The sequence below is a fragment of the Myotis nattereri genome (assembly GCF_964212035.1).
Source record: "Myotis nattereri genome assembly, chromosome: 8".
Taxonomy (NCBI): Eukaryota; Metazoa; Chordata; class Mammalia; order Chiroptera; family Vespertilionidae; genus Myotis; species Myotis nattereri.
In genome coordinates this window covers 61,485,496-61,498,416 of record NC_138083.1, presented here as the reverse complement: position 1 = coordinate 61,498,416, position 12,921 = coordinate 61,485,496, and the positions used below count along the sequence as shown (strand labels likewise).

General features: G+C 40.4%; 1 protein-coding gene across 1 annotated transcript in view; it reads right to left on the bottom strand.

Moving 5' to 3' along the window:
• The window catches only part of PTPRM (protein tyrosine phosphatase receptor type M), a 482,851-nt gene that overhangs the window by 407,271 nt on the left and 62,659 nt on the right, over window positions 1-12,921 (bottom strand). The gene's annotated exons all lie outside the window — the stretch shown is intronic.

The following is a 12,921-nucleotide window of genomic DNA, read 5'->3' as shown; positions in this document are numbered from 1 at the left end:
CGTTCATGTGTGATCTTTTTGTAGGACATTATAGTTTTAGAGTGATCAGGGGCAAATTTTCTCTTACATACAAGGCTATGTGGTAGATGTTGAACAAAGATAAAAATCCTGAGCAGTGCCTTTGCTTAGTCTAAGAAGTGGCAAGAAGAAGTCTAGTGGTTTCCAGAGCTACTCCTCTTTCTCCTCTGCTAAGTTGTCTGGGAAACCACAAGAACAGATGAAGAAACTCTACTCCCTACTGAGTTTAAAAAGGAAAGAACATGGACTGATGAAGAGGACAAACACTGGATCTGATTTTCAAGTTGGCAGAAAGGGATCTTTATTAGAAGGGAATGACTTCCAGGACCGGTTAGTGAGAAGGAGGCTGGAGCCCTCAGGTACAAGGCTAATGATGGATTCACTGGGATTCTAACTGCCAATGAATGGGAGTCAATGGGTCAGTGTTTTGATTAGGGTTGTTACTGTTTTTATTAGTTCTCTGGCTACAAAACTGCATCGATTGCGAGTTGTCTGCCTCAACCCCATTTTCCTCATAGGATTTTGTAAAATCAGTCAGAGATGTTCCAAGCACACGTGTGTCGTGCTGGTGAAAACACCTGCTACACACTGTCTTCTTCCTTCACTGTTCTGGTCCACAGAAAGCAACTCTGTCTGGGCTTTTACCTCTCCTCCCATTGTCCAGAAACCAGCTGAGCATCACTGATGTCACACACACACAACTTTTTAGAGGAAGAGTCTTCTCTTTACTGAGAACCTATCCCCTGGACATTCCCCTGAGAGGCCCCCTTTTTTCTTCCTCCGGAGTCTCTCAAGTGGTATTTCTTTTTTTTTTTTATTATTTTATTGATTTTTTACAGAGAGGAAGGGAGAGAGCTAGAGAGTTGGAAACATCGATGAGAAAGAAACATCGATCAGCTGCCTCCTGCACATCTCCCAGTGGGGATGTGCCCGCAACCCAGGTACATGCCCTCGACCGGAATCGAACCTGGGACCCCCCAGTCCGCAGGCCAACGCTCTATCCACTGAGCCAAACCGGTCCCGGCTCAAGTGGTATTTCTATGCAGTCCCCACAATTAATGATTAATGCATACAATGGCACCTAGGACAATGCTTGCCATGTAGCATAAGCTCAAAATATGTTTGCGATTAGCATTAATGATTATTTTGTTTCCTCATAGTTCCGCTAAATGCATGACTTCTCTGAATTTTCTGCAATTCTTTAGCATTTAGCTCTATAGATTTCTACCTGTCCACATCATAAACTTCCTGATCCTATCCTATTTCACCTCAGTGATAATTTTTAAATTTCCTTTCTTTATGAGAGAGATCCATTAGTATTACAAATGGCATTACAAAACTCAATGGATTGAGTATTGAACTCAATCTTGCCCCTACATTTAAGCTTTGGGAAGGGAAGCTTTATTTCTGTGTGACCATGAGAATTTACTTTCAAAGTATAGAAGGTGACATTTCAGCCAACACTGTATTTCTGCCAGTGCTGCAATACTATCTTATGGTGACTTTAGAAGAGAAAATGTGAACATTTATGTTTAGCAGAGTCTAGCAACCCAGAATCCTTGGGGAAGTTCACAATTGTGCATGGAGAATGGGAAGTGGGAAGAAAGAGATGCCTTTTCATTGTTTGAATGTATCACCTATATGATATGAAAGGAAAGTCAACTCACCAGCCAGATGTTTAAAAAATTAAAAACATTTATATTCAATTGTATACTAAGAGGGTGATTTTTCTTAAATATCCCTATATGGCTGAATGTTTAATTTTCACCTCTACTTCAATGTTTTGTCTTGAGGAAATGAATTCTCAAGGAGTAATTGGGTCTCCTTTGGTAAGTATTTCCTTACCTCAACTTTTTTCACCTACAAAAAAACACTCCAACTGGGCAAATAAAAGAAATCAGAATTCAAATTAGCATAGAAGTTCTGTTTGTGTTTAGATAACAAAACACTCTTAAATCCTAGTTTGGAAGTAGAGAATTTAACACTGCAGGCAAATGAAAAAAGCTCCACATAATGGAGTGGGCTTCAAAAGGAACAGTCTTTCCATGCAGACTTTGAAGGTTGTTAAGAATAATTATTTTCACTTTTTTGAAAAGGAAAACTCTGTTATAAGAACATGCAGTGTTCTAATTCTTGAATTTTTGGGTGAATTAAATTTAGCTTAATCACACCCACTGGCAAATGCTTTTGATAAGGCTATCTTCCATCATTGTTTGCTATAGCAGCAATAACTACATATAATTAGTTATTCCCTTCTACACCATCATTAAAATTTGCATTGGTATGGTAGGAGCTCTAGATTTTTTAAAGGCTGAGGAAACTGAATTCTCTTCCTACATTTGAGGAACTTTGTGCACACATCAGAAAAGGGTGCATTTTCAGTCATCCAGCAGAAAGAGAGGATGATGGGTGTTATCGAATACTTAGGTGACAGAGAAGAAGCATTTATAAACTTGAAAGCCATTATATAATTCACTTTTAAGCCTCTTAAGTTTTAATAAAAGTGCACAGATCCTTAGTCTTTCACTCCCTTTGGCTGTTTCGTCTTAATTTTTTTCCTCAATGACCATGCCTTCCTTCACATTTATGAACTGAAGATCCAAAAGCCATAAAAAGTTACAAGTCCCATCTTAGCTAGCATATATCTTGACTCTAGTTTACATAGCATGTGGCTTCCTCTCACCTATTTAGATACACCGCTTGTAACAATGAAGATTATCTAGAGCAGTGCTGCTCAAACAATCTATGATAAAGGAGCAGTTTTTAAATTCCTAATGCATCTCAGACCAAGTTTATGTAAAGCACAATAAACATGGATTTTAGAAAAAGAAAACAAAAAGACCTGCAACATGCAAACACAAATTTGTTATTAAATAAACATAAAATTACTCTGCCAAATTCCTCTAAAAATTTCTAAAGACTTTCTCTCAATTCCTGTACTGCTCATGGACCAGGAACAATGTGCGGGCCGCCTCTCATCTGAAGAGCACTCTGACTGGCAGAGCCTTAAAGTTATAGGGGTAGAGCACTCTCGGTACTCAATCTATGTATTTTTCTTAACAGTGGAACAAGAACACTGAGACACGTTAATTGAAAAAAAGGCATGAAAAAATTTTCTCTGGTTTCTTAATCCAATGATAATGGTTATAAATTCAAGCAAGCCCCTTGCCTATGATGAAAAGTGGTGGAGACGAACTGTAGGAAGCAAGTGGACACACAGGGAAGAGGCAATCAGAGTCTTGGTGAGTGAAAAGACAGCACTGAGACTCTAAATTCAGAAAAGAACTGGCTTCCAGGCAGGGAGCAAAGGAAGAGAGCTCAGTGGGTCAGGGCACACGGGATCACAGCATGAGTGGCTATTCGTAAGAAAAAGGGGAAAATGCAGGAAAGGAAAGTGTGCCACCCAGTGCCTAGGTAAGGTGCTCCATATACTCCATCTCATTAATTCTCCCCAATAAGAATGACCTGAGGAAGCACAGAGAATAATTAATTCACCAAAGGGTCCCACTGACAATGTCTGATAGAGCAAGGGGAATTTGAATTTTTCTGTTTAACTCCAAAGGCAATGCTCTAAAACCAATTATATTTCAAACATTCTATTACTCATAATACAAAATATATTGCATATTGCAACCCACTATACATGTGTGATGCTATGTGTGCATACATGACACTTATACACATAGACACATATTCAGACACAAATTTTTATGAAAAATTGTGTCACTATGTTTCTTACCATGTGCCTGTGTATTATATTCACATTCTATTCTACCATATTTCATTTTGCAACATAAATAAGTAAATGAATGCTGGATGCAACCCACAATTGATTTCACAGCCGAGGAGTGCTTTAAGGCCAAACTGCAACTCCTCCCCAATAACCAAAACCAACCATATCTAAAGTGGGCTCTGCCTCCTTAGTAAGAAAGCTTTTCATTTTTAATTTGCAATTTCAAATTGATCTCATCCCTCAAATATCAAGATACCATGTGACATCCCTCCTCCTGCTCCCTCAGCCAGTACTAACAATGGTCCTAAAAAATATGTCTTTTCTGATGAGAAACCTTGTGAAACAGGGAAGATGAAACCTGTGGAGAAATAAATGAACTCAGGGAGCAAAGCTCTAAGGGAACAAAGCCTCTGCAGGGAGCAGCCACTATCACTTTAAAAATACTTATTAGCACCCATTGCAGCCTGAGGAACGGCTGTCTTCACAGCCACATCTATGTTCTGTAGACAGGATGTCATGCATCCTTCTTAAGCTACTGCCTCTACTACATCCTTTCAAAAATTTCACCCTAGTACAAATACTTACTTTGCAACTACTAGAGAAGAAAATGCTAATAAAAAATTTCTCTTCACCCAAATGTCCTATCTCCCTTTTTTAAAAAAAATATATTTCTTTATTGATTTCAGAGAGGAAGGGAGAGGGAGAAAGAGAATAAAAAACATCAATGATGAGAGAGAATCATTGATCGGCTGCCTCCAGCATGTACCCTACTGGGGATTAAGCCCGCACCCAGGCATGTGCCCTTGGCTGGAACTGAACCTGGGACCCTTCAGTCCACAGGCCAACACTCTATCCACTGAGCCAAACCTGCTAGTGCTCTCCCTTTTTATTTTACCTTCCATCTTCTTGCCTTTCTTGTCCTTTCTCAACAATTCCTGGGCAAGACCATTTGTTTGTCGCACCAATTTTTGCCCTGTTCCTAATATTCTCATGAAAATACGGGGGGAGAGCAAAGAAGTAACACCACATCACTAGGAAGCCCAAGTGAGACTCTCTAAGCAACTGTACAGCCTCTTCCCTCTTAGAGTCCAGTTGGTGCTCTCACTGGGAGCACTGATGGCTCATCTGATGAGAGACTTCTTACAAGTCATACTAGTTAGCACGTGCACTCTGTTCTCCCTGAGGGAATTCCACATCCATCTAAGTGCTATAAAATTAATAATAAGCATAATTCATATGCCTAAAATGTTCATAAAACACTTGCTTTAAGACATTTATATTAAATAATCATTGTCAATTTAGTGATTCACATCACAACTGAATGGGTATTATTAATTATTCATAAAATACTGAGCTGAACGAAATAGATACATTCATCTTAAGTAGTCACTTTTAGCCATGACAGGGCTCATCTGAGTGCCCACATGTGCTGGGCATTCTGAGAACCACAAACTATAAAACTTGGACCAATTCCTCCAGCAAGAACCTCACAGATTAGATGTATATCATACATTAAATATTCTGTATTCAGCACAGTTAGAAAAAACATCACAAATTAGCAAATCAAATCCATTAAATTTAGTAACATTTATATAACTACAACTGGAGTGCCTGTCAATTTTGTGAATTTAGAACTATCAACTAACAACTCTTTCAAAAAAAAGAGTTTCGTGACACATGTATCATAGGAGACAAAGAAGGAATGAAGAGGCTCATGGAAAATGGAAGAAACCCGGGGGGGGGGGGGGTTCCATTGAGAAAAGTAATGTGCTCTCTTCTCATGAGAAAAGTGAGGGTTTAATGAAAACTGACTATATTGCAGTGCCTCATCTAGACAAGCTGCTTCAGTGACTTAGCTGGAAAATACTCTGTTCTATAATTTCTAATTAAGAAAACACAGAGAAAAGCAAACACAACCTTTTAACTATCTGATGATGCTAATGAGTATATCCAACAATGGAGAAGTGACAGGTAGACTGTTTAGAAAGTTCTTAAGGTACTGATTAATTTCCATGTCAGGCTTTTTACTGCTTGACATCTTTAGAAACTAGTTTGTTTTTGTTCTAAATCTCAGAATGACACCAGTCATCACATATCAGTTTCCACTTTTTTCCCCCTAAATTATTGTCAATTGAGAAATGATTTCTTTTTCACATATTTAACTGGTTTATATATATATCACATAGCTGAACTATGTCTTGCTTTAAGAAAAAAATGAAACAACTAGCTTCTATATAAATAAAAACCAAATTTAAATATTTTAATAGTGTATCATTTAGACACTTTCAGCTTAGCAAAAGCATAATAGTGGTGCTCTGTCACACACAAAAACATAGTTCTCCAGAAAATTCCAAGGGTTTTGTTAACATCCCTGATTGAGAGCTCACCATCTTCCTGAAGAGGAAACCAAAAATCTTGCTTAAGATGTTTCATTAGCCTGGCTGGGGTCAGAGGCCAGAAGCACACAGAGGTTGTACTGCTGGGTCAAAATGCAGAAAGATGGAATTTTCAGAACTTAACAAGGTTATTTTCTTAATTTCTCTTTTTGATCATTATTGGTATATAAAAATGCAACTGATCTGATTATTAATTTTGTATTCTGCTACTCTACTGAACTCATTTATCAGTTCTCATAGTTTTTTGGTGGACTCTTTATGGTCCTCTATATATATATCATGCATTTCCAATTTGGATAACTTTTATTTCTTTTTCTTGTCAGACTGTTGTGGCTAGGACTTCCAATTCTATGTTGAACAGAAGTGGTGAAAGTGAATATCCTTGTCTTATTCCTGATCTTAGTGAAAACATGTTTAGCTTTTTACCACTGAGTATGATGTATATAGGCTTATTATGTTGAGGTATGTTCCCTCTGTCCTCACTTTGCTGAGAGTTCTTATCATGAATGGATGCAGTATATTTTGGATATGTCTCCTTGGGCAAAGGAAACAAAGAAAAATTAAACAAACGGGACTCTATCAACCTAAAAAGATTTTCCATAGCAAAGAAAACCATCAACAAAACAAAAAGACAACCTATTGAATGGGAGCAGATATTTGCTAACAATATATCCTATAAGGGGTTAATATACAAAATATGTAATAAACTCACACAACACAAAAATACATACAATCTGATTTTAAAAATGACCAGAGGATCCAAAAGACACTCCTTCAAGAAAGACATATGTAAGGCCAATAGACACATGAAAAAATGCTCAATGTCACTAATCATCTGAGAAATGCAAATTCAAACTAAAATCTAATAGCACCTCACACCTGCCAGAATGGCTATCATCAATAAGCCAACAAACAACAAGTATTGATGAGGATGTGGAGAAAGAGAATCCTCATGCATCGTTGGTGGTATTAAAAACTGGTGCAGCCACTATGGAAAATAGTATGGAGGTTCCTCAAAAAATTAAAAATAAAACTACTCTATGACTTAGTAATCCCAGTTTTGGGTATTCGAAGAAATCGAAAACACTAGTCTGAAGAGATATATGTAACACCATATATCTCTTTGCAGTATTACTTACTGTAATTTGCAGTATTACTTACAATAGACAAGATATGAAAGCAACCAACGTGTCCATCAATAGATGAACAGATATAAAAAACTATGATACATACATACAATGGAATATTACTCGGCCATAAAAAAGAATAAAATCTTACGATTTGCAACAACATGGATGGACCTAGAGGATATAATGCTAAGTGAAATATGTCAGAGAAAGACAAATACCATACAGTCTCACTTATATGGGAAATCTAAAAAAAAATAAAATAAAATAAAATAAAATAAACCAACAAAAAAAACATACATACCCAGAAATAGACTCATAGGGAAGAAACTGTTGGTTGCCAGGAGGGAGGTAGGTTGGGGGACTGGGTGAAAAAGGTAAAAGGATTAAGAAGTACAAATTGGCATTCACAAAATAGTCATGGAAATGTAAAGTACAGTGTCAGAAATATAATCAATAATACTATACTAACTATACATATATGGTGTCAAAGGGGGTCCTAGAGTTATCAGGAGGATCACTTCATAAGTTATATAAGTATCTAATCACTATGCTGTCCATATGAAACTAATAAAATATTAAATGTCAACTGTAATTAAAACATAAATAAAATACAATGGCCAAGTTTTTATTTTACAAAAAACAAACAAACCAAAAAAATAAACACACCTTACGGTTAATCAGTAAAGGAAATTTAACTGTACAATTCAGTAAATCTTGATTTAATCTATGAGGTAGGTGACCCAGAAACATATTCGGATATATTATTCTATCACTATATCTCTAAACTTGGTAGATAGAAAATTACTTTGAACAAGTTCCACTATTTAGTTTGTAGTTTTTTCCCCTTCAGAATACAGTATAACTTCTTACATTAAAAAAAATATCTACACTAATAATAGATAAACATGGTAATTGACTGTACCTTTGCTATGCCCGCCATTGGCTGATCAGAGCAATATGCAAATTAACCGCCAACAAAGATGGTGGCTAATTTGCATACTGCAGGCAGGGTGGGACAGCGTGAGCTGCCATCCAGGCCCCCGTGTACGACCTGGGTGCGGGGGCTCAGGCGAAGCGATCACAATCGCTGTTCACTTCTCCTGAGCCCCGCCCGTCCGCTGGGGATGGGGCCCACTCCCATGTGTGACCCTGGGGCGGGTGGGGCAAAGGCAAAGGCAAGCGATGCCGAGGGCTCAGGAGGGCTCAGGCGAGGTGATCAGCATCGCTTGCCTGAGCCTGAGCCTCGCCTACTTGCCAGGGACACGGGGCCCTCTTGGGGGATGGAGGGGGGGGAGAGACAGAGAGACAGAGAGACAGAGAGAGAGAGGGGGGCGGAATTTGGCACCCCGCATCCCTCCCTTATCGACCACTGCGATTCCAAGCCAGCGAGGGCTGCCTTTAGGCCGCAGCTCCAGGTCCCTCACCCCGACCCCAGGCCTAAGAGCACAGCGCTGGGCAGGGGCACCCAGGGGTTCGGGAATGCAGCACAAGGGGCCGGCATGACGTGGGGGGGCTGTGTTTACACCGCCAAGTTCCCCACTTCTTCCCTGGCCCGCGCATCCCTCCTCCTTCCCCTCAGAGGCCCAGCTCCTGCCTACATGCTTGCTGGGCAGGCCCAACTGCACCAGGGAGTGAGCCATGGTGACCGGGATGGCCACTTCCTGGGATGGGAAGGCCGGACCATGGCGATTCATGAGGGCGATGAGGCCCGTGGGACATGCACAGCCCTCGGGCAGCAGGGGTGGCCGGCCAAGCCGAGTCTGGCTTCAGTGGGGCCAGTGGGAGCCCGAGGCCACCCCAACCCCCACAGGCCCTGGGCAGACGGTGGCTCAGTGGAGAGTGGTGTCTCCATACATGGTGCCCAGGGGCGGCTGTGAGCTGCTGCAACCCCGCCCCACGCTTCAGGGTAGGGGAGAAGGCTCGCAGCCACCAGCACCCTAGGCTGCACCGCCTGTGCCTCAGCCTGCCAGGTTGGCAGAGTCCAGAGCAGGTGAGCTGCTCCCTTCCACCAGTGGTAGAACAGAGATGAGAGTGCTGGGTGCAGGGAGGGGACCTCAGCTGGGATCCTCCTGGTGTGGGGAAGGGGCCCAGCCTGGGCCCGGTGGGGAGCTTCGGAAGTCTGGCTAAGCAGGCGCCGGTTCATACCAACTCTTACTCTGCCATCTTCCTCCAGCTCTTCAAGCTAGCCCCCCTGCCCCACCTGTCCGGGGGGACGGGCTCTGGGTGACCTCCCTGACCTCAGATTGTGGACCCAGAGACCTCAAGGAAGAGTGCCTGGCAGGGCCCGGGCAGGGGCTGGTGCAGAACTACCAGGGCAGAGTTGCTTCGGTGTCTCGGGGAAGTTTGCAACTGACCCAAGGAGGAAACCCCAGAGGGGAAAGGCCGGGAGGCATGAATTGCCAGCACTTTAGCCACTTGAAAACAGCTCCACTTGGAATGTGAGGCGGTTGTATGTTCAGCTGAGAAGTGAGGGGGCTGAACTCCACTGTCACTGGGCTCCTGTCAGTCCGAGGCCCAAGCATCCACTACGGCAAGGAAAGGAGAGAGAGAGGGGCCCGGAGGAAGGGAGGACAATTGAAGAAAACCGTGTCTACACTTTCCCCAGCCCTCTCCTTCCTTCTGCTGCCTACAAGAGCCCCAGGCCCGGCCACAGTTCTGTCTCCACCTTTAGTCCCATATTCTCCAACCACAGAGGAAAGAAATAAGGAAGGAGTCTGTGCTGCCTTCAGAAAGTATCTATATACCTGACCGGCCAGTTGCCTTCCACAGAGGGAGGCCAGACTGCGGCTTAGGCCCGCTCCTCACAGGGACATCAATAGGACATCCTGTGAGGGCTCCCAGACTGTTAGAGGGGGCAGGCTGGGCTGAGGGATTCCCCCCGAGTGCACAAATTTTTGTGCACACACACACACACATATATACATATATACACATATATACATATATATACACATGCACATATATATGTTACTGTTTAGAGCAGGGGTCCTCAAACTTTTTAAATAGGGGGCCAGTTCACTGTCCCTCAGACCGTTGGAGGGCCGGACTATAGTTTAAAAAAAACCTATGAACAAATTCCTATGCACGCTGCACATATCTTATTTTGAAGTAAAAAAAACAAAACGGGAACAAATACAATATTTGTATTTGCATGTGGCCCGCGGGCCGTAGTTTGAGAACTCCTGGTTTAGAGTATAACAAATGTCCCCCTTCCCCTTCTTATTGCCCTCCGTCCAGTCCATACCCCTAAGACCTAAGGTTTTAAAATACCTTTCTCATCTTTCATGAAATTCTGAAGAGGTTTTTGATTTGTTTCCTATCTCTAGCATATTAATTTTTTCCTGTTTTTGGTTAATCCTCACCCTAGCATATTTTTCCACTGATTTTTAGAGAGTGGAAGGGAGAGAAGGAGGAGTAGGTGCAGTAAGGGCAGGAGAGAGAGAGAGAGAGAGAGAGAGAGAGAGAGAGAGAGAGAGAGAGAGAGAGAGAGAGAGAGAGATATGAGAGAGACACATCTACTGGCTGCCTCCCACATGCACTTTGACCAGGGCTAAGGATCAATCCTGTGTCCCTACTGTACAAGGGCCAGCACTCTAAACACTGATCAACACAGGCAAGGGTTGTTCTTTCCTTTTAAGTCAAAGTTATATAGCTTGAATGTTAACCAATTTAAATGATTCATTTTTGTTAAGCTCTTTTGAAAATGTACTCACTTGATGATGACTTGATTTGCTCACAGGAAAAATAACTGTGTACTTGGAAAAATTCCAGAGAAAATTCTATATATTAGCTTTTACAATAGCAAAGAACTAAATCACCAAATTTTAAGCATCCTTGCGGACTTTTCTCTTTTACACATAGGTCCAGTTCTTTCTTTCTCTGTGCTTTAACTTTTTCCTTTACATTTTTAAAATAACAAAAATAATACATGCCACCATAAAAAGTAAAAAGAAAAAAAAATTCAAAGGAAAAATTAAACACTCTTGCCCATTCTTACTCCAACACCCACAAACTTATCTGGCCCTGACCGGTTTGGCTCAGTGGATAGAGTGTCGGCCTGCGGACTGAAGGGTCACAGGTTCGCTTCCGGTCAAGGGCATGTGCTTTGGTTGCGGGCACATCCCCAGTAGGGGGTGTGCAGGAGGCAGCTGATCGATGTGTCTCTCTCATCAATATTTCTAACTCTCTATCCCTCTCCTTCCTCTCTGTAAAAAATCAATAAAATATATCTTTAAAAAAATTATCTGAGCTCATAGTGTATTTCCTTCAAAGTCCTTCTTTATATATATGCAAACACATATTCACATATATGAAGTATTTTTTTTAGCCATTTCCTATGTTTTTCAAAGAATAATAATCTGACATGCTCCTCTCTAGCTTTATCCCTTACCCAATAATATAACATGGAACTTTTTAGGTCAGTATAGATATATAAACCCAGTTCAACATTTTTAATGTCAGCTACTACAAAATATGTTCAATAAACATTCATATGAACACACCAATGTTTTTATTTCTGCAAAACAGAGTCCTATAAGTCAGTTTGCTGACAAAGGCCTATTTATTTTTAATTTTCAAGTGTTTTGATTTATTGGCTATAAAAACTGAACAATTGCTCCAGACATGAAAATAGTCATTTTTATTTATTAATGATAATGGTCAGTGGTTTACATACAGTGGCCCTATGACTTCAAAGAATAGCAGATTGGTTAATGCAAAAGTGGGTTTGAGCCCAGGGAATCATCATGGCTGCCCACTTGCATTATAACTACTGCTGCTGCTATTGTCACTACATATTTATTAAGTATTTGCTATGAACCACTCTCTATTAAACAGTGTATATCTATTATTTTATTTGATCCCCTCAATAACCCATTGAGAAAGTATTATTATCATTTCATAGAAGGGTTAAAAATCTTCCCCAAAGTCACACAGAAACTAAGATTTTAATCCAGTCAGTCTCATCTGAGGGTTAATGTTTTAATCCAACACATAATCAGGATTTCATAGCATATCACAAAGGCAGATAACTAAATATTTGTGGCATATGCTCTCTAAAAAATTAAAAATAGAGGAACAAAAAATTCACTAGAGGCTGTTAGGGTCATCTTCAGCTTTGAATGACAACTCTTAAAAAATGAGTTTATTCTCAAATCACATGAGCCATTCTCTTACTTAAAAATAAAAATGAAAACCCACCATGCTTAGGCAACAGTGTGGAGGCAAAAGTTTTATTGTTTATTTTTCTAGTAAACAAAATAGTTAGTGACAAAGTACAAGATAAAGAGATAAGAATAAATCTATTTCTTTCAAAACTACCAAGGTTCACTGAGAAAGATGAATTTAAAATGAGACATTTAATATCGTATAAACAATTAGATCAACCTCTGGATCTTTCAGAAGCCCAGAGGATACTGTTTATTCTTGTTGCTTCCTAATGCAATAAGATGACATAAACACACTCCTGTGGCTCTTCTTAAAAGATGTTATTTAAGGTCAAATTATTCAAAACAGATGTCCTATTTCCTTAGCTTACACAACCCTAGAGAAGACAAACATTATCTGATAAGTGCTAATGTAGCTGGGGGTCAGAAATATTTGTGATGAATTACAGAGGTACTCAATGATGCTAAGTACACTACGT